Source organism: Piliocolobus tephrosceles, chromosome 4, assembly GCF_002776525.5.
Source record: "Piliocolobus tephrosceles isolate RC106 chromosome 4, ASM277652v3, whole genome shotgun sequence".
In the NCBI taxonomy this organism is placed as follows: Eukaryota; Metazoa; Chordata; class Mammalia; order Primates; family Cercopithecidae; genus Piliocolobus; species Piliocolobus tephrosceles.
The window spans coordinates 5,187,524-5,210,744 of NC_045437.1; positions in this window are offsets into that span (position 1 = coordinate 5,187,524).

The window sequence follows — 23,221 nt, forward strand, 5'->3', positions numbered from 1 at the left end:
CTACTCTATTGATGTAGTCATATGTACAAAAATGTAAAATTATGGACTGGAATGTTACCTACTCCTGGGGAAAGACAGAAAGGAAGAGGATGAGGGATGAAAACAATAGAGACATAAAATTTAATAAAACATAAGAAGCCAAACGATGAATGAGGGTTAATTGGGGTGATGGGCACTTATTATTATTACTACTTGCTTGAATCTTACAACTTTTCAAGGGAAAAACATTGATACCCTTGTGGCTATTAGTTGGGAAGGGGTCTGGACTAGGAGGATGGTAAGAGGGAGATAAGAGATTAAGGGACCTGCATTAGGGCAGCAGCCATGGGGACAGACAGGAACAAACACATCTGAGAAATGTTGGGATGAGCTTCTCAGGATTGATGATGATGGAGTGGAGGGAGAGCAGGAAGTGGCTGAACGTGGATGAAGGTGCATGGGGTTGCTGATGTTGCTGGTCGTTGGGCTGGCCTGCACTGCAGAATGAGTGAGTCATCCAGTATGACTCGATCTCCAGAGGGATATTACGTGTCTGTAAGACACGTAGGCGAAGACATCTGCTAAGTGGCTTTATTAATCCATTTGCATACTGCTATAAAGATACTACCTGAGTCTGGATAATTTATAAACAAAAGAGGTTTAATTGACTCACAGTTCCCCATGGCTGGGGAAGCCTTGGGAAACTTACAATCATGGCAGAAGGCAAAGGGGAAGCAGGCACCTCCTTCACAAAGCAAACTGTCCCCATGATCCAATCACCTTACACCAAGTGCCTCCCTCAACATGTAGAGATTACAATTCGAGATGAGATTTGGGTGGGGACACAGAACCAAACCATATCAGCTGCTAAGGAAATGGTTCTGAAGTCCAAGAGAGGTGTGAACCAGAAATGTAGACTTAGGAACCAAAAGATGGGAGATATTCTCCAGAGAGCATGGACAGAGGAGAGGACAGCCAGGGAGGGAGGTGCTAGGTTTCTCAGGGCACAACAAGGTCTTAGGGAGCAACGAAGACCATGTCGGAGAGAAAGCAGATCATAGCTGTGGCAGGCACTCCTGTAAGTATTAACACCGACTGCTTAGTTTAACTCCCATTGCAGCCCTTTCAGGCTATGAATAGATAGGTGAGGTCACTTGTCCATGGTCTCAGGGTCATTCTAAGACCTGGCAGTGTGGCTCTAGTCAGTAGCACACGCAGGGACAGTGGAAACTTGTAATGTCAGAGAGAAGAGAAGTCTTCCCTTTCATTCTTTTCTAGGTGGGCTTTGGTCTTTCTCACTGATGTGAGGGATGTGAGTTAGGAGAGAGTCAATTGGTGACTGCCTGAATTTCAAATGTCGGTAAGTGTTTCTATGCGCTGTAATCCTGATGTCACATCAAACAGTGCCGCTCACCCTTCATGCTTCTGATGCTGCCTCATGGTTCTAAAGCTGCTGCATAAAGAAGACCAGGGAAGATGAGTCCTAAATTAAAAGAATTTCCAAATAGAACTTTCCTGACCCTGGCTTCAACTCACATGTGTGCACACACACTGTTTAGAAGATAATAATTGAAAAACCCAATTCATTCTGATAAATATGTGTTTTAGGAACACAATCCTTGCACTACTGGAACTGGAAGTGTTGAGTGGGAACAGGTAGAGAGCAGGAAGGGCTGACTTTGGCTGCACTGCTTTTCCCCTCGCGGGACCAGACAGTCTCCAATCCTTTGGCAATTGAGTAAATTGCTACGCTATTAAAGTCAATAATCTCGATGATCAAAATTTTTCAATACAGTGTTTGTTCTGAGATTTTTTAATACAATTTTTCTTGGTTGATAATGGTTTATTTGCTTCCCATATCCCTTTACTGTATAATGAACTAATAATTTTGCTACCTAATAAACGTTATTACAGGAAGGCAGAGAATTTAAACAGTAAAAGCATGCAGCAGGGAGAATATTAACAGATTCATTTTGGTTTTGGTTTCAGTAGTATCTGGGTCCCTGCTATTTTTTTCACATTGGAGGTGGAGAGAACATGGAATTTAGATAGCAAATATTTGCTTCAGTCATTTCAACTATATATTTTTAACCAATTCTATCTGCAGTTCCAGGCTTAATACAAAGTATTTAATTCTGTATGTGATCCTGTCCTACTATTTTTCATATTTCTAACTTAAATATCTTAATACATTAAGAGAAATGTGAATAATGAAGGCATAATTCATATTCTTCGAGATTGAGACTTCATTGGTTAAACTGAGGCACTGTTTTGGGCATCCTTTCTAGGTAGTTCTATTAATTACATGCCGCATTCAAAACAGATACTTAAAAAATAATTATTATAAGACCATTATGGGTATTGTCTCAAAAAATTGAGGGTGAAACATGTTTTGGAATAGATCACCATTTCTTGCCTACGTGTAAGTGTCATTGAGATGCTTAAAGCCTATTTCTCTTATATGAACTTCACTTCCTTCGAAGCACTTGTAATACTACAGTCTGCAGTCCGACTACTTTCTGGGGTCTAAGTGGCATAGAAGGTCATTTCTCAGAAGCATAATCTGAAAGGAAGGATTTTATTTGTTCATGTTTGTTTCGCTTGTTTATACCTCATTGGCCTTCACCTATTAAACGGTCAAGGAGAAGGAAAGATAAGCATTTAAAAAAGATAACGATTTTCATGTTTCGAGAAGAAAATGTTTAACTAGTCTTACCTAAGAACAAAACCAAAGTTTCCCAATGCTTTGGCTCACATACAATGTGCTTCATCAGTTTTTAGAAGGCAGCTCAAAAACTCAGTGAGAAAATCTACACGTTTCCTCACGGTACCACCTACACATTTTAATCATCCATCATTATTTCCCACGGCAGTTTCAGGTTTTTGCATGAGGATAATACCTTCCAGATATTATTTTTACAGGAGTTGTTTAGCAGTGGGTTAAATAAGTGAATGTAGACAAGATCTATCTTAAAATTTCAATCAGAAGAAAGACCAAAATTGGTTAATATATAAATTTCTATTACAGGATGAGCTTCCCAATTCTGAAAATCTGGGATCCCAAACACTTTTGGTCCCAAGCATTTTGAGTAAGCCTGAATAAACAAGTTATTTCCTAGGCACCTTGTCAGCTTAGAGGGCCTGAGCCTTTTTCTCCCTCTGGCTAGGGACAAGGGCGGAAGAAATGCTCAGTTTGGAAAACTTTCATTTGGGGTAATTACATTTAGTCCTTCTGGTCAAGTTTATAGTTTTACTGGTTTGACATTATATGAATATGGAGGGTGACATTAGGTAGTTACCTTAATGTTTTATTATATTTAAACCATAGATTTTAGAGATAGATAGTGGTTAGCACCTATAATCCCAGCACTTTGAGGGGGAAGCCGAGGTAAGAGGATTGCTTGAACCCAGGAGTTTGAGACCAGCCTGGGCACCATAGTGAGACCCCATCTCTACAAAATATGAAAAAATGAGCCAGTCACGGAGGCGCACCTGTACTCCCAGCTACTCAGGAGGCTGAGGTGAGTGGATCACTTGAGCCCATGAGGTTGACACTGCAGTAAGCCATGATCACGCCACTGTAGTCTAGCCTGGGTAACAGAGCGAGATCTTGTCTCAAAAAAAAAAAAAATTAGATGCAGAACTTTGCAAATTATTATATGTAACTTGCTCACATAATACATTGATAACAAAGTGGTAGAATGACTGTTCAGTATCACACAGCCCATCAGAGTGAAAGAAAACTATGGTTGAGGGTTATCTCCACTGTCCAGTAGCAAAGGAGACGCGTGGGCTGAGGAGGTCTGGACAGGGGCAGGCAGGCGAGAAGAGAGCCTGAGTGAGGCACCTCCATGCTAGGAGCTGCTGGGCTGAAGGGATCATTCAGAGACGTGACAGGTAGCTTATATCTGTGCAGACCAGTGCTCAAGGAACACGACTTTCCACCATCCTGCATGTAGTTCTTGGTACTTTGAAGTTGGGAGCCATGACATAACACTAGGAAGGCAAAGGTGATGGGAGTGATGCATTTTCATCCATCCCCTCAAAATGGAAATTGCCAGTGATGATAGGAAAAAAATATTTTTAAAAACCTGAGTGTAGCAAGGTACATAAGGCTTCCTGTGAGTCAACTCGGTGGGGAAGTTTTTCAGGCTGGCCGGATGCTCATCTATTAGAATGGGGATTGAATAAGTAGACCGTCATGAAATCTTGATCTCATCAGTTCTTCCCCTGATTTACCTAAGTTCTTGACACCACTATCCTCTCAGTCACTCAAATTGTAGCCTTCATTCCTTTTCCTCCCTGTATTTAATCCATTATATAGCTCACAAATTATTGGATTCATTTTTCTCTTCATTTCTATTTTCTTCATCTGTTTAAGATCTTAAAGAATTTTTGCTGTTGGTCCTCTAATACACACCTTAGGTAGATGCTACATTGATAAGCTCCAATGTACCAAACCTCTGTTATTCATATTCTTGTGTAGTCCTCTCCCACATTGACCCTGGGTATTGTTATGTGACTACATATAGCCAATGAGACATCACCAGGTTGATGCAAGAGAAGTCTTAATACGCATTTACTCACTAGGACTTGTCCTCTTGGGACCCTCCTTCTTGGAACTCAGCTGCCATGCTGGGAGGAAGCCTGAGTAACCATGTGAAATGGCCCAAGTGAGAGAATTCTGAGGTCCCCTGCTGGTGCACCTGAGCTCCCAGCAGGTGACCTAGAACAACAATCATGAGTGAGTGAGTCATCTTGAATGTCCTATCCTGGTTAAGCCTCCAAATTCCTGTGGTCCCACCTGAAATTACATGTGGCAGAAGAACTTCCTAACCAAGCCCAATCACTTACAAAATCATGAGACATACTACTACTTTGGGGATTTTTCCTTTGGGTTGTATTTTAAGCCACTATGTTACAGAGTAGCTTACTGCAAAACATAGTGGCTTAAACATCATTATTATTATTATTATTGTTTTCATATTTCTGCTCCCTCACTTCTGGTTGCTACCAACCCCACTTCACTTTTCCTTCTCTTACTCATCCTCACATACCCTGCTTCCCTGTCTAATTGAGATGCTCACCATTCTCCATACCACTCTCTGGCTCTCCCTAACATTTCTTCTGCTTGCAGTGGCTTCTCCTGAATTACCAGTCAGTGCCTCCTGTGAGCCAATGCATCTTCCAAATGCCTGGAGCTTTATCAATGCCCATGAAGGCCAGGCATCCTTCTCTCCACAGTGCCTTCACTGCTGCCTGTATTGCTTCTGATTGGTACCTCCTTCTCCTCCGCTCCTGTTTTTAAATCGCTAACTTCAAGTACCATTCCAGGTCTTCCGCAATGCCTGAAGCATGCTGAACATGTGTTTCTTGAGTTGAGGTCTCTAACTGTCTAGGTTAGAACACAGGGCTCTCATGAGTGCAGGCATCACACTGCGTACAAAATGCAATAAGCCACATAGGAAATCACAGGGTGGATCTGGAATTATAAAAGTTAGACCACAAAGAGCAGAGTGTAACCGCCCAATGGGTTCACCTTTCCCACTGCCTAGACAGAGCCGATTTATCAAGATAGGGGAATTGCCATAGAGAAAGAGTAACTCACACAGAGTCAGTTCTGTGGGAGACTGGAGTTTTATTATTACTCAAATCAGTCTCTCTGAGCATTCGGCAAACAGAGGTTTTGAGGATAACTTGGTGGGTAGGGGAAGGCCAATGAGTCAAGAGTGTTCATTGGTTGGTTCAGAGATGAAACAATGGGAAGTCAAATCTGTCTTCTTGTGCTGAGTCAATGCCTGAGTGGGGGCCACGTGATCAGATGGGCCAGTTTATCGATCTGGGTGGCGCTGGCGGATCCAAGCGCAGGGTCTGCAAAGTATCTCAAGCACTGATCTTGGGAGCAGTTTAAGGAGTGTCAGAATCTTGTAGCCTCTAGCTGCATGACTCCTAAATCATATTTTCTAATTTTGTGGCTTATTTGTTAGTCCTGCAAAGGTAGTCTAGTCCCCAGGCAAGAAGGAGGTTTGTTTTGGGAAAGGGCTGTTATTGTCTTTGTTTTAAACTATAGACTATAAACTTAGTTCCTCCCAAAGTTAGTTGAGCCTACATTCAGGAAGGAACAAGGACAGCTTAAAGGTTAGAAGCAAGATGGAGTTGGTTAGGTTAGATCTCTTTCACTGTCTCAGTCATAATTTTGCAAAGGCAATTTCAAAAGGAGTAATGTAATAACAATCTTCATATATTGTGGAACCCTTTATAACACTGGTGTTTAAAGAGTAGAATTGACACTTGGCTTATAAGTCAATAAGTTCTTCCATGCTTTTTATAATATGTAAGTGCTATGTTTCTGGGAACATGATTAAATCCTACAAAGTATTTCCAAGGGACAAAAGGATATACTTAGACAGATAGGCAGAGATAGATACCAGAGAGAGAGAAGTTAAATTCTTAGTGTCACCTACTCAGGACTACCCTTTCAGTTAGAAGCTGAATGAAAAATGAATTAATCCCTATACACTAAGGATGAGGGCCAGGGAGAATGCAGTATTGTTTCACAGCATAGGATATTGAAACAAGATGGCAGATGATTTCCTAACTGTGTCCCAGCCGGATGCATGACAGCACACATTGATGAGACTTCGGTGTACTACAGTCACTGTCTTCTGGGCGGAGCTCACTTGGGGAACTGGGCTGTGACTGTTATTTCTGGATGTGAGGGCCATGGGGTTCCAGGGCAATTTACGGAAGTGCTTGTGGTAAAATAATACTGTCTTGGGAGCCTCTCACTGCTCCCTTTCATGTTTTGGAGGCAGGAAGAATTTCAGAGAAATTAAAATAGGGAATGAATGAGGACTCCAGTGGAAAAGGACAATTGGGCTTATCCTTCTTCCAATTCATTTCTTGGCCTCTGCTGCCCTGGTACTGTCGTCAGGCCTTTGTAAAGCTCTTTGTCAGCCTAAGGGGCTTGAGCCTCTTTTTCCCCTTGGCTTATTTAACAGGGCCTTTCTTCTGTCCTTGCCCCTGGCCAAGATTTTAGTTTCAAATAGATTTTTAGTTTAGGCAAGAAGTAAAGAATGGGGGTACAAACTACTCTTAAAACAATTATGTTTATAAAGATTTTTAAAAACACATCTTCGAAACCACCTTTGCAAAACTTATATTAATGAGAAAATTATGGCAGTGGAGGGGAGATCTGATCAAGCCAATGTCCTTCTCGCCTTTAGCTTTCAAGCTGTCTGAATTATTCCTGAGCTTAGGCCAAGCTAATTTTGGAAGACATTTAGATCATAAACAAAAATAGCCCTTCCCCAAAAGTCAACCACCTTTGTAAAGCTAATGAGAAACCGCTAGGCTAGGAACAGGAGAGGAGCCTGAATTCTGTGACCCTATGAACAGGTCACAAGATATGCAACTTCCCCAATTACTCCTGCAGATAATATCACTGTTGTCGACTAGCCCCTGAGAGATCTTTTCACGTTCTCTTCATGTCTGACACCCGTGACTCCGCCTGGACCTGATACCTCCTCCTGGAACTGCCAACCCCACTCCTGTGGCCCCGCCCAAGAGCAACTCAGCTCAAGAGGACAGCTTCGACCCTTAATGATTTCATCTCCACCCCAACCAGTTAGCAGCAAGCACCCACTTTTAGCCAACCCCACCCTTCTCCCTGTTAAAGTGAATTAAATAAGGCCTGGGAAGTCCTTGCAGACAAACCATAACCCAACTTAATAGGTACATGAGATTGAAAACCTAACTTAGGAGTATGCATCTGTAACAATCGCTGAGTCTTGGCCAATCTTAGCAGCCGTACGTCAGCCACTCATACGCCGCTGAGTGTTCAAACTGTGTCCAAATAGTGCAAATGCCACCAGTAATCAATCCAGCTGTTTCTGTACCTCACTTCCGACGTCTGCATCTTACTTCCCTTTTTGTCTATAAATCTTCTTCCACCATGGGGCTGCCCTGGAGTCTGTGCATCCCCTGTGATTCTGGGGGCTGCTCAATTCGTGAATCATTCATGGCTCGATTAATCACCCTTAAATTTAATTCATCTGAAGTTTTCCTTTTATCACCCCAAACTGCCTTTGAAAAACCCTTAACATTTACAGGGCAATCCATATAAATACTCACTGTATGCTCAGTGATATCGGATATTATAAGCAATATGCTCCAAGCAGATGAAACAATTGTTTTAAATACCTGGTGATCTTCCATTTTGGAGAGGTGATAAAGAACCTATGTGTTAAAAATCTCAGTTGCTCACTGTTCTTGGCAGTGAGAGGTAATAATGAAAACGTGTGTTAAAAATCTCAGTTGCTCACTGTTCCTGGCCAACTACATGGCCGAACCCCAGGCATCTACATAGCTGATTCCAACAAATCTGCCTCACCTCTCCTCTCCCACGTGGATTTTGGAGACATCTATAAGATGTGAGCTCTGAAAATATTAGGCAAAGACCTTGAGCTCTGCATGCTAATATGATGGGTGGATGCAGCATTTACTAGTCGATCAACGCAGTCACAGGCTTGTATGAAACCACGGACCCTCAGCCTGCCACTGGTTGAAAATCCCATACTCTCTCTCATCTTAGCTTGTCACTCTCACAGTTCCCTCTGCCGCAGACACTCTTGCCTACCGTAAACAGCCCATCCTCAATGCCAAGTCCTCTGCAGAGCCTGTTTCAATTCCCTGTAAATTGAGCAAGACACTCTGTCTTGTTCCCATGTCACCCTTTGCAGCCCTCGCTTTGCTTATTGCATCGTTTATTGCTTTCTTTGTGTGCTCCACTAGTTGATGTGCCCTGCGGGCAGGCACTCTTTCTAATTCTCTCTCTGATACCTCCATATTAATCACAGAATGGCACCGCCCTGTCCAGGCTGGTAGCCCTCAATCACACGTGTATATTGAGCACAGGGAATGTGGCCGGTGTGCCCAAGAAACTGAGTTTTTACTTCAATTAAAAAAAGCTGCAAGTGTAAAAAATACACAACAGATCTTGAGGCCCTAGAACAGAAATAAGTATATGAAATATGCATAATATCTATATTTATTCTGTGTTAAAATGAAAATATTTTGAATATGTTAGGTTAAATAAAATTAAATTTTGAAAATAACCTCCCTTGCTTCTTTAAAATTTTTTAATGTGGCTACGAGAACATTTAAAATTAAGTCCATCAGGGGAATGCAGGTAACAATGTAGGTAATATGTATGCTAATTATTCATTCCACAATGTATATAGACTTCAAAACATCATGTTGTACATGATAAATACATACAATTTTATCAATCAATGTAAAATGTAAAAAATTAATTAAAATTACATATACAGTTAGCATTGTATTTCTATTGGACTTACTAGTTTAGTACATACCAGATATTCTAAAAATATCAAATGTATTTCCAGACTTCTTTAAAAAAATACTTTGAAATGCAGAGTTGAGTGTAAGGTATATGATTTAGGAAAGATGAAAAGCTATTTTAATAGCTGGGAAGGAAAGGACTTTATTTCGACCAACAAAAGAGGTAGAAGTCTGCTCATTCCAAATAGCTACGTGTAAGGTGTCCTGGAATAGATTTAGTACTTCCTAGAGCTGCTTTTTTTAGCCTGACCCCTTGTCACCCTTGAGCGTTCTTTTTGAAATGAAATGTGGTCATCAGTCAAGGATTTGGGCAGAGAGGGAGCTCATGCTGCCTCTAAGTTCCTTGCTCCTAGGGTGGGTCCTCATTACTGGCCACTCAGCTCAAGACTCTTTACACTCCTTGCTGCCGCCAGCGCAAGGGTGGAGTCTGTGGGTGGAGTCTGTCAGTTCCTTGCTCCGAGGGTGAGCCCTCATTCCCAGCCGCTCCTCAGACTCTTCAAGCTTCCCGCCACCACCAGTGCCAGGGTGGAGGATGAGCTCCAGTAAGGAACACATCCGGCTCACAGATCTGGCTGGCATTGCCCTGTCTTGTAACAGCAGGTTTCCCTTTACTGCCTGATTTTCTGCTACTCCCATGGAGGGTCATTCCTGTGCGTGTGTGTACGTTGGCTGTCAGCCAGGGATTTGGGCAGTTTGTGCTCTGATTTTGGGTTTCACTCCTGTGATTCTTGTGCTGCCAGGATTTCCTCTTCTCATTTCCAGCTGCTTTCCCGGCTCTAAGCTCCAAGTGCTACCACCTTCAGTTGATCAGCTGCCTCTTTGTCCCTCCCCATTTTCCTATTCCCCACATCACTTTCTGCAGCCAGGGCAGCACTCCTGGCCAGGAAGCCGTGAACTTGCAATTCCACCATTTCTTCCAGTTGCTTTTGGGTGAATTCTAGTGTCCTTAAGCTGCTGTTTTATTTATTTTATTCTGTTTTACCATTGATACTTGTGAGGAATTCACATAACTGATTTGCCATTTCCAGAGGCACGCTCCTCTGCTTGGTTTTAATGGTAACAGATAATTAATTACAACAGCCACAACCTGAGACAGCCACATGACGCGTCACAGCCTTGGACAGATGGGTCTGCACCACACTCCTAGGAAGCCACCCAGAGAAGAACTACAGTTTGGGTACTAGAAGAGAGAGATGAAAGTATCAGTGTGGTCCTCGACCTGCTACAGTGTTGGGGTTTAGCTTGTCATGCTAGCCTCTTTCTTGCTGCTTTCAAAGCTGCATCACTCTCTGGAGTAAATACCCAGGATTCATTGCCTCGTGCCAAGGAAATCAAGGACATGGACCCACGTGGAGTGAGGTTAAGAGTGGAGGTTTAATAGGCAAAAGAAAGAGAAAAGAGAATAGATCTCTCTTCGGTGTGAGAGAGAGGGGCACCTGAGTGGAACTTGTGGACCATGGCAGAGTGCACCAGATTTTATAGACAGGCTTGAGGAGGTGATGTCTGATTGACATAGGGTCCAAAGATTGGTTGGACCAAGTGTGACCTTTACATAGCACCAGGAAGCTGACCACACTAATAGTATTATGCAAATGGGGTCTTTACTTGGCCCACACCATGCTGCCTGCTCTTTACTGTGCATGTGGCTGACAAGGAAAGGGGAAGATGGAGCCACCATGTCGGACATGCCTAGACCCCAGGTAGCTTTTTCCTATTGGCACAGCTGCCAGCATTCACCCGTGCAAGCTTCCAGCTTGATTGTCTATGTCTGCAGTATGATTTTACAGGTTGCTCTTTGTTAGAAAAGAAAATGATTTGGGGGCTGCTTTTCATGAAAAGATAAACCTTTCTGAGGACTTCCTTACCCTCACTATCTGCCTAAATAATTTCTTCTTAACTCCTATATCACGTTCCTTGGAATGTGAGATGAACCATAATCTGAAAGAGCTGTGGGGGTGAAGTTGCTTTAAGAGCCAAGTGATCTGAGTAGGTCAGGAGGGAGCCTGCAGGGAATGCTGTGCCCACTGCCTCGATTTCCCCATCAGGGCTGAGGTCCTTACTCAGCCACCTGGTGTGTGAGATGCTGGCTCACATTTGTATTAATCTTCAGGAGTTCCCCTGAAGGGAGCTTTTTACCCAGGAGGTAGAAAGGCCACGTTCCCTTCCCTGAAACGAGACAGCTTTGACGGGTCATCCTATCCCCAGGTAGCCCTTTTTGCACTTTCTTTCTCTTAGCACTGCTTCCCTCACTTCCCACTTCCCTTCAGGGTCTGCTTCTGATGAGTGGGTGAAAAGGGTGATACCTTTCCTTACCCACCCTAAGGGACATGGCCGACACTCCTGTAACAAAAGACAGGTTAACAAGAGAAAAGCATGAAGTATTGATTTAATCAAAGTTTGACATGACAGACACGGGAGCCTACAGAAATGAAGACTCAAAGATCCAGCAAACGTTGTCTGTTTTCATGCTTAGATTCAATGAAGAGTAGACAGCTGTGTAGATGTGTGACTTGACAAAAGTGTGTGATCTGACAGTCATAGACCAAGAAGAAGCCCAGCAGGCCTGTCTGCTCAGATTCTTCTTGGCCTCTCTGTGCAGGCTTCCTTCCTCCTAGATCTGTGGCAGGATCTTTCTGGAATGAGGGTCTTCGAGGGAGAAGGAAAAAGGGAGAGAGTGACCTCTCTAGGTTTTATGGTTTGTTGTGGGGTAGAGGAGCACTAGTTTGTATGGCCTGACTAGGGGAAGACAAATTCTAGTCATGGCTTGCTTAGGAGGAGAAAGAATGGCTAGAGGTAGAAGAAGGTCATAGAGACCTTTCTTCTGAGCTCTTTCAATGTCCTTCATTTAAATACTCAGCATGCCAAGGCACCACACACTGGGGTATCCCATTTGAGCCCCAACGTGGACAGCGCTCCCCAGAAACCTCATGAACACAAATCGGTATTTCAGAGTCTATTTTGGTGAAACCTACATAAGACAGGAGGTATGTGAATAGCCTTGATCAGAGAGCGAACTAAGGATATTGAGTGCCTTAGTCATTCCTGTTCCACACCCCTCCCCGTATTCAAGTCCTTTACCCTGGAATTTTGCATTTCCTCTCGCTAAAGAGGCACAGTGCATTTCATTTGTTTCCATATCCCTGGATTCTGACCACGAGCTGTTCAGGTCATGGAATGTTAGCAGGTGTGGTTACCCAGTGTGATGTCTATGTGACCTAGGTGTATTTCTAACCTGCCTTTATTCTGCTTATCTTTAGGAAACAGGATGCCCGAAAGGTCAGAGGTTTCCCCTTGTGACTAAACCAGCTAAGACCGATGGGATCCAAAGTGGCAGCTCACTTTACCTCTAAAGAACATCTAACTTTATCACAATCTAATTTCCATGCAAAATGGCACTCCCTCCAGAGCCATGACAGTTGACAGTCACCACTACAATGGCAAGAAGAAATCATCAGAAGACAAAAAAGAGAGTGACACTCCAGCTCAAGAAGTTCATCCTCTGTTCCCAGAAAAGAAATAAACATTCTTTCGCTTGCTTCCAATGCCCAACTCCTTCATTAAAGATGCTCAATATCTGTGACTTTCCAGCTCTCATGAGCTTAGAAGCTGATTTGTGAGTCATGTGTCTGCTTTTCAATACCATGGTCATTGAATAAAGCCTGCACAGCTGATGCTCATTTTTACTTTTATCTATTGGCTTTGTGACACTCAACAGGGAAAGACCCCATCTTTTGGGGAATTGTCTTTGTTGGGAATGTGATGTGTGCAGGTGGCTGAAAAGTGCATTTGGATTCATACTTGGCTTTTGCTGCTCTGCTGTCTTCAGTAAAATGTGCCGAGGCTGGCCTGTCCAAGGATAAAGAACAGAGAGCAGCATGGAGTTGGCCAGCTCTTCCTCAGCCGACCCTCATTCACTAACTACATCTGGGTGACCTCAGCCAAGATCAGAACTTCCCAGCTGAAGTTCTAATTCACTAACCCACAAGCCCATGTGCTAGTAAATGCTATTATACCATTCTGAGTTTTCATGGCTGTTTGCTATGCAGCATCATTATGCCAATAGATAACAGACAGAAGTATTGCTGGCACCCCATTTGAAGTTTGGGGCAGGTGGCCCTTATTAGAAGGGCACACAAAGTCACAGCAGGTACCAGGTGGGTAAGTAAGCTCATTTGAATGTTGTCAAAATAAAAATGGAGTCACTATCATTTTAAAAATCCTGACAAATAGAGCCTGGAAAATCCATGAAGACAGAGTTCTTATGCTTATATGCCTGACAACAAAATTTATCACAAAAAAACTGCAAAAATCAGGAACTTGCACAAAGGCCATCACAACCTTACGCAAACAATACTTCTAGAAGGACATCCACCCAGCAACTGCCTGTCCAACCTCCGACTGGTGTCACCCTTGATATTCATCTTTGTAGCCATGGATAATTATTTCAAAACTAGTATGTAATCTTCCTCATTTTTTCCCTTAAAAACTATTATTTCTTTGCTTTGTGTGTTTTGTCCAACTCTTTGTTCAAGATGCCAAGAACCTAGACACCATCCACCTGTAACAAATCCACTTATGAAAGTAGTTCCAATGCCGGGAGGCTGAAAATGTGCCTCCTGCATTGCCCACTATATAAATACTTTTGTGGAAAAACAAGGAAAAACAATATTTATGACCTCAAGTTGCAAGTTCTGGGACCCAGAAGGAAGGTGTAAATCCCATTGAAATATGTAGAAAGTTAAAATCTTAATTTTTGAGAGACTGCTTGAATACACATTTAAGTAGTAATTTTTTCAAGATCCTTAATCTAATCTAACTTGAAATATTGAAATACGGTATCATAATAGTATCTGAAATTGATATAGATGCTTTTCCTTTAAACTTGAGGCCAGTTTTCTCTTTATAGAATCCCAAGGCAGGCGAAGCCAGCTGTATTTGGTAAGTCAAGTTTACTGGGAAAATAAATCTTTATTTGCATGAAAGATGCAAGATCACACAACCTATTTCTGGATAATTATTCTGCTGATTACAAGGCTCAAAAGCAGATGAGAAAAGAAAGAAAGGTCATGTGCATTCTGGTAAATCCTCCTGCCATGAAGGGCAGAAGATTGGAGAAAAATCACTTCCACTCAGGAAATAAGGATGCATGTCAGTGTTCCAAGTTGAGGTAGAAAGTAACATTTATCTGAACAGAGAAACGAATATTTAACTTTCTCCCTGACAGACATACAGACATTTAATTCTCAAATAAATATTGCACAAAACCGTTTTTTCTAAATCTGAATCTCAGTCAATATTTCCTGGAAAATGCTAACTGGGACTTCTGTTTTTCTGTTTTTCAGAGAATTCAATTTTAAAGTGTGAGTTGAGGATATCATTCTGGCTCTCAGAAATCATAAATAGTGAATGGCACATTTGAGTCATTATCAGTGATTCTCTCTCTTAAGAGTCCTCTTTGGTGTGCTCTGACCTAAGGTTTGAAAAGTTGTTGTTATTGTTGTTGTTTTCAGAAACCTCTATTTTAATAACTGCCTTATATAAAATCAAAGGGATTACATAAATTTATTTTATGTGCTGAAGTCCTTTCATATTGAATAAAACTTTCTTTGGCAGTTTTACATCTACTGCCTAGTTGGGTAATGCTGGTGCACCCACATTTAGTAGATTATGTGGTTATTTTATTAGTTAGCATCACATGGCCAGGATCTTACAATCTTCCTAGGAATGTCAATATGTCCCCATTCCACAGGCATCCACAGAGAAGGAGGAGACCTCAAGAGGAAAAAATCAATGCAGGAACAAAGAAACTCTTGGGTCTGGTGAAGAGAGACTGGATCTTGCCAGGGGAGTCAGGGATGGGGAGCTGGAACTGGGAAATGTTCATTAGCAAGGGTCCCCTATGTAGCAAGAGGAAACTGCTCATCCCTCCAGCCTGAATTCTGTTTTCAGATGCAAGCTTCCTACACTGTCACCTAGAGAACTCCTCAAGTTCTTGCTTTTCCTTCCACATTCCCAACATCTGAGCTTCCTCTGGGTCCTGGGTTCAGATGATTTTCACATGTCCATCACTTGCTTCTACCCTGGATGAGTTAAATTTGGATAACAATATCCAGATTTCACAGTTTGAAGGAGAATTAAATGGCATAATATGTGCAGACGTGTTTTGTCACTGGCAAAGCGCATTTAAATGCAGAATGTGTATGTGAGACAGCCAAGTGTAAAGGGGTCCCCAGAGAAACTCCAACCGACCTGCACACTGGAAGGAGCATACACTGGGGTGGAGCTTCGGGAAGTTCCTGCCCTTTGCAGTACAGTAGGGGAGGAGCCTGGCCTTCTCCTGTTCAGGGATGGAAGCAGGAATTCAATCTGTGAGGTGGGAAGACTGTACTTGCAGGACTCTCACTCTGCTGAGAGTCCCTGTTTCCCCTTTCCCCCTTTTTTGCCCAATAAATTCTATTTTTCTCACCCTTCAAAGTGTTTGTGAGCCTCATATTTCATGGCCATGTGACAAGGATCCAGTTCTTAGCTGAACTAAGGAGAAGATCCTACAACATCTTTGGTGCTCATAATGTGGGGCTTGAGAAGGGTGAGTGAGATGCAAACAAAGAAGTCTTTTTTCCTCCCATTTCTAATCCTTTTCATCCCTGTACATCTGAGAGCAGAGGAAGCCATGACCCCACCTCCACTGGGGATTGGGGGCCTGTCCATGACTTTTTTCTTCCTTTTGTGGAATAGCCAGGTGAGCAGTGACTCTCCACCACCCTCACCTCCCTGCTGGGGCTGGGACACATGGCCCAAGGCACCCCGGGCTGCTGGCTGGTGTTTTCTACTAAGCTTTTCCCCCTGGTGGAGGAACCAGTTGCATAAGAATAAGAGGTTCTTCCCTAGGCATTTTCAAACTGCATTTTTTTTTTCATCCCTTTCTCCACTCTGTCAGCAGTTAACTTTTAAAAAGGAAGAAGTGAGGTTTTTCCTTTTAGAAAACGTTTTACTGGGCTAGGAATGATAAGGATCACTGTTAAATCCTCTGTAAAGTTTTAATTGTGAAAAAGGATTTGTGAGGCTGATCTTAAGCTATAGCTAATCTGATATACTTTGCATGTCTATATGGTTTGCAGCAAACTTAACTGCAGGCCTCCATCTTGTTTCACGTCCTGAGGCTGTGGCCTGTAGCCCCATGGCAAGGTTTTGCTTAGATATCCTGCCTTCAGAGATGAGTCCTTTCTAATTTAATATCTGCATGTTTTCCTAGCCTCTTCTCTTAAAGGGTTCCATCCAGCAACTGGGTTTTCTTTTGTCTGTCTGTATAGTTACGTATGTGTTACGTATAATGATATTTGTAAAAAGAGCTCTAATTAACTTGGCCTAAAGGAAGACATGTGCTTGGATAAAATATTTTTGAAAGGGAAGAGCTGTAGTACCTTTCAGTCCATGTGACTTTAATCTCTGAGAAATAAAAACAGCCTTAAAGATTATGGTAAAATGCAGATGCCATCAAAATGTAAACAGGTGGACTAAATTTTGGTTTGATAAATGTTTTCTAATAACCTGCTTTGTCTCTTCTCGCCTTCAGGCCGTGGAACTCCAAGGGTCATGCAACCAAAGCCTCTGACAAAGGCGCCTTCTCCTGGGAACCCTTTGATCGGCCTAGGAGGGAAGTCTGACTGCTATTTCCCCAAAACAGCGCCCCCTGCCAGCAGAGGGCAGTTAAGACTGGTGTTCATCCTTGTGCTTACTCTTAATCTATGGGCAGTCAGATGTATTTTTAATTAATTAATTTATTTATTTATTCTTTTTTTATTATACTTTAAGTTGTAGGGTACATGTATACAACGTGCAGGTTTGTTACATACGTATATGTGTGCTTTGTTGGTGTGCTGCACCCACTAACTTGTCATTTACACTAGGTATATCTCCTAATGCTATCCCTCCCCACTTCGCCCACTCCAAAACAGGCCCTGGTGTGTGATGTCCCCACTCTGTGTCCCAGTGTTCTCATTGTTCAGTTCCCACCTATGAGTGAGAACATGCGGTGTTTGGTTTTCTGACCTTGAGATAGTTTGCTCAGAATGATGGTTTCCAGCTTCATCCATGTCCCTACAAACGACATGAACTCATCCTTTTTTATGGCTGCATAGTATTCCATGTTGTATAAGCACCACATTTTCTTAATCTAGTCTATCACTGATGGACATTTGGGCTGGTTCCAAGTCTTTGCTATTGTGAATAGTGCTGCAATAAACATACGTGTGCATGTGTCTGTATAGCAGCATGATTTATAATCCTTTGGGTATATACCCAGTAATGGAATGACTGGGTCAAATGGTATTTCTAGTTCTAGATCCTTGAGGAATCACCACACTGTCTTCAACAATGGTTGAACTAGTTTGCTGTCCCACCAACAGTGTAAAAGTGTTCCTATTTCTCCACATCCTATTCAGCACCTGTTGTTTACTGACTTTTTAATGATTGCCATTCTAACTGGCATGAGATGGTATCTCATTGTGGTTTTAATTTGCATTTCTCTGATGGCCAGTGATGATGAGCATTTTTTCACGTGTCTGTTGGCTGCATAAATGTCTTCTTTTGAGAAGTGTCTGTTCATATCCTTCACCCACTTTTTGATGGGGTTGTTTGATTTTTTTCTTGTAAATTTATTTAAGTTCTCTGTAGATTCTGGATATTAGCCCTTTGTCAGATGGGTAGATTGCAAAAATTTTCACCCATTCTGTAAGTTACCTGTTCTCTCTGGTGGTAGTTTCTTTTGCTGTGCATGAGCTCCTTAATTTAATTAGATCCCATTTCTCAATTTTGGCTTTTGTTGCCATTGCTTTTGGTGTTTTAGACATGAGGTCCTTGCCCATGCCTATGTCCTGAATGGTATTGCCTAGGTTTTCTTCGAGGGTTTTTATGGTTTTACATCTGATATTTAAGTCTTTAATCCATCTTGAATTAATTTTTATATAAGTTGTAAGGAAGGGATCCAATTTCAGCTCTCTACATACGGCTAGCCAGTTTTCCCAGCACCATTTATGAAATAGGGAATCATTTCTCTATTTCTTGTTTTTGTCAGGTTTGTCAAAGATCAGATGGTTGTAGATGTGTGATATTATTTCTGAGGGCTTTGTTCTGTTCCATTGGTCTATATCTCTGTTTTGGTACCAGTACCATGCTGTTTTGGCTACGGTAGAACTGTAATATAGTTTGAAGTCAGGTAGCGTGATGCCTCCAGCTTTGTTCTTTTGGCTTAGGATTGTCTTGACAATGTGGGCTCTTTTTTGGTTTCATATGAACTTTAAAGTAGTTTTTTCCAATTCTGAGAAGAAAGTCATTGGTAGGTTGATGGGGATGGCATTTAATCTATAAATTACCTTGGGCAGTAGGGCCATTTTCATGATATTGATCTTCCTGTCCACGAGCATGGAATGTTCTTCCATTTGTTTGTGTCCTCTCTTATTTCGTTGAGCAGTGGTTTGTAGTTCTCCTTGAAGAGGTCCTTCACATCCCTTGTAAGTTAGAGAGGGAATGAGACTGTCGGGTGGGAAAGGCTCCCTGGAGAAACTCCAACTGACCTGCGCACTGAGAGGAGTGTGCATTGGGGTGGAGCCTCGGGAAGCTTGAATCTTGCGGCTGGGGAGGAAACCGGTCTATCCTGTCTGGTTGTGGAACCTGGGATTCAATCTGTGAGGCAGGAAGCCTGGACTAGCAGGACTCTTGCTCTGCTTAGAGTCCCTCTTTCCCCTTCTTTGCCTTTTCACCCAATAAATTCCATTTTTCTCACCCTTTAAAGTGTCTGTGAGTTTACTGTTTCATGACTGTGTGATAAGGATCCAGCTCTTAGCTGAAATAAGGAGAAAGTCCTACAGCATATGCATGAACTCCCTTCAACACCATGTCTCAATATCCTATTTATTATTATGAGACCTGATGTTTACTGACTGCTTACAACATGTCATGTATGCCTCTCTACATTTCAGGAGTATAAATATTTGTTGAAGGAATAAATGAATTAGTCCCCATCACATTATGAAGTAGATGTTCTAACTGCATTCATTTCACAGTGAATAAACTGTGGCACTGATAGGTTGAATAACTTTCCCATGGCCACCCAACCAGAAAGGAGAGCTGGGTTTGAATCAGGTCCTCTGCTTTAAACAATCTGCTCCTTTATTTAAGGAAATGATACCACTATGAACCTGACATGTAGAATAAAAGACTCAGATTTATCTCTTTTACTTCAATCTCTGCCCCATATATCCTAGTAAAAATGTCAAGTTCTCCAGATGACCCATCACTTCCCTCCCACTCCAGATGCTGAGGCCTGCTTAAAACTAACTCAAACTCTTCTTCACTTCTCTCACCTGAACTCCTGCATTAACTTCCTACCTGGCCACCCAGTGGTCTCTCTCCCCTCCATCTATTTTATACACAGACAAATCCAGCTGTATACTTCTTTTGCTCAAGATTTTAATTCATCCTGAATGACTAAATAAACTTATGCTTCTTAATTTTTCCATTTAATACAGTTCATGACTCTATGGATCATTGACCTACCTCCAACGACCTTCTTTTCCAGCCAAATCCCATTCTTCTTCCTCTGAACACTCCTGGGACTTTAGTACTTCATCTGCCCTCATCTTCATGGATGTCCTCCTGGCTGGTTTGTCTTGTGAAAGCCTCTTCTACTATTCCATGCAGCCTTCTCGACTCCCTTCAGGCAGAAGCAAATCAGAATTTCCCACAGATAAATGGCAAACAAGCACATGAAGTTCTCAGCATCTTGTCATCAGGAAGGTGTAAATCACCATTATGATGAGACCACTGCATACTTGTTAGAATAACAAAATTCAAAAGACCACAAGTAGAAACTCTCTGTGAGAATGTTGAACAACAAAAACTCTCATACCTTATTGATGCAGAAGAAAAATGGTCCCCCGGCTTTAGAAAAATTCCTGAGGCTGGGCACAGTGGCTCACTCCTGTAATCCCAGCACTTTGGGAAGTTGAGGTGAGAGGATCACTTGAGGCTGGGAGTTCAAGAAAATGTTCTGGCAACTTTCTGATGAAACTAAACCATCTTAGCTCTTCTGTAGCTAGGCATTTACCCAAAAGAAATGAAGATGTATGTTCACAGAAACACTTGCACAAGAATGCTCATAAGAGTTATATTCAAAATAGACAAAAACTGGAAATGGTTTAAGTGATCATAAATAAAAGAAGAAGTGAACAAATTGATACATTCATACAATGGAATTTTACTCAGCAAAAAAAAAAAAAAAAAAAAAAAAAAAAAACAAATTATTGATGTATGGAAAGCATGTACGATTGGCAAACAACGTTATGCAGTGAAAAATAAGCCTTACACTAAAGAGTACATTGTATATGAAGTTTCTATAGCAGGCAAAATTAATCTATGATAGAAAAATCAGAATAGTGGTTACACCCTTGGGATGTAGGTGAGGGCTGGCTGAGAAGCAACATCAAGGTCTTTCTGGGGAGATACCTTGAGAGAGGTTGGGTAACACAAGTTCATATATTTGTCAAATCTCATTCAATGTACACTTAAGACTTGCGTGTTTCACTATATTTAAATTTACAGCAAGAGAAAAAAATGTGCATATGAATATTAAATTTCAATTAATCCTATAAATACTGAAGTTTTTAGGGAAAATGTGATGATGTTGTGCAGTGCATTTTGAAGTGCATGAAAAATAAGATGGTTTGGTGGATGGATAGAGGGAGGGATGAATTGATGGCTAGGTGTGGAAAAAGGCAAATACAGTAAAAGGTTAGTAATAGACTCTAGGAGGTTGGTCAGTATATGGACATTCATGATGAAATTCAACTCTGCTGTATCTTGGGGAATTTTTGTAACGAGATTTGGTAAATAACATTTTACAGCTCTTTCCTTTCACTGAGTTTGAGATTTCTGATGTCTCTTCTGACTTATCTTTAGCTCCCAATGTGCAGTGCCTAAGGCACTATTAGTCTGGTTTCCCCACTGTAAAGAAATACATGAGACTGGGAAACTTGTAAAGAAAACAGGTTTAATTGGCTCATAGTTCTGCAGGCAGGAAGCATCTGCTTCTAGGGAGGCCTCAAGGAGCTTTTCCTCATGGCAGACAGCAAAGCGGGAGCAGACGTCTTACATGGTAGGAGCAGGACTGAGAGAGAGGGAGTGCAGGGGGCGAGGGGAAGGTGCTACACACCTTTATACAACCAGATCTTATGAGAATTTACCATCATAATGACACCACCAAGGAAGTGTGGTGTTAAAACATGAGAAACCACCCCCATGATCCATCACCTCCCACCCCATCCCACCTCCAGCATTGGAGATGACAATTCCACATGAGATTTGAGTGGGGACACAGATTCAAACCATAACAGGCACTATAGTAATCAATAAATGAGTGGTTTATAAAATGCAACCTAAGGGCCATATGGTGGCCCTGAGAACTTTACAAGGGATCTGTCAGGTTAAAATCATTTTCATAATAATACTAAAGTGCTATTACATTTAAAAAATCATTATTTTACAAGTATACAGTGGGCATTTTTAGAGGCTGCATGATTTGCAGTATCTCAATTGATTAACTACAGAAGTCTCTTGAGAATCCAGCTGACTTTATTAAGCCCGGCAATACAAAAATTTGCAAGAATATAAAACATTTCCATCTTTGACTAATTTTTGTTGGTTTTGGAAAATGTAGTCTTATTCAGCAGAAATTTGTTATTTATGTTAACATGATAATGGTTTTACATTGCAATTTTAAAATGTGTCAATACCTACTTTTTATAAATTAAATTAACTTAATTTTATATATTAAATGAGTTTAAAATGTCACAATTTTAATTACTGACATAATAAAGAACAATTCTTAGCACTAATAGTTAAAATCTAGATCAATGTTAATCATGAGCATTCCCTTGGCAAAGTTTAGCTCAGTTTTATTTGCATAAATGAAGTTAGGGCATCCTCAAAATGTGTGAAGGGAAGGAGAGGTCCTAAAAACATAATGTGTGAAAGTCTCTGCAATTATAATTTATCACATGAGAATGGGCAACTTCATATGAAGGTTAAAACACCTGCATTTGACTCTGGCTTTTTTCTAGAATTTACTGGCTGTGTGATCTTGTACTGGTTTCTTAACCCCTCTGGTCTCAGGTATTGATGTTGAAAATGAGAAACTAAGAGTATCTCTCTTACCTAGTTTGTCAAAGTCCTGTAGGAGCTGAAATTAGGAAGCACTTAGAGCATACCGTGTGCTGGAAAAATGTTTATAAAAAATTAGGCCAAGCCTATGTTCGAATCATTTGTACATGAGAATTTTTCTCTCTTCATGGATTACAGCCTTCTTCAGGGAAAGAGACTTTCTCACTTCCTTCTTTGCATTACCACTGGAGCCTTAAACATTATATACTTAGTTTCCAGGAGACAGTGAAATCAATAGCTGCCCAAGTCCCTGTATACACAGAATCCTTGTAAACACAGCAGGCACCAGCCCATATTTATGGAATGAATTAATACATATTTGTACAGTAGCCTTAGTTGTATCCAGCTGGAAGAAACAATTTATCTGTTGTTTATCTAATTATCTAATGAGTTGTATCCAGCCTCATTAGAAACAATTTATCTGAAAGTGGTTCACAAGGAAATTTCCTTAACAAAGAAACAAGAGTGACTTCCAATTAGTGTGTCAAGCCTTTACAAGTAAACAGATGCTTCTAGACACTTGGAAGTGCTTGAAAACTGTGTTCATGGAAGTAGTTTTAGTATTTACTTAAAATATTATTTCTATTGCACATTTATTTAATAGATGCTCTTCAAATAAAGCGTGAGATTAAATTTGAGTGTTAGCTCCAGCTCAATCACTAAC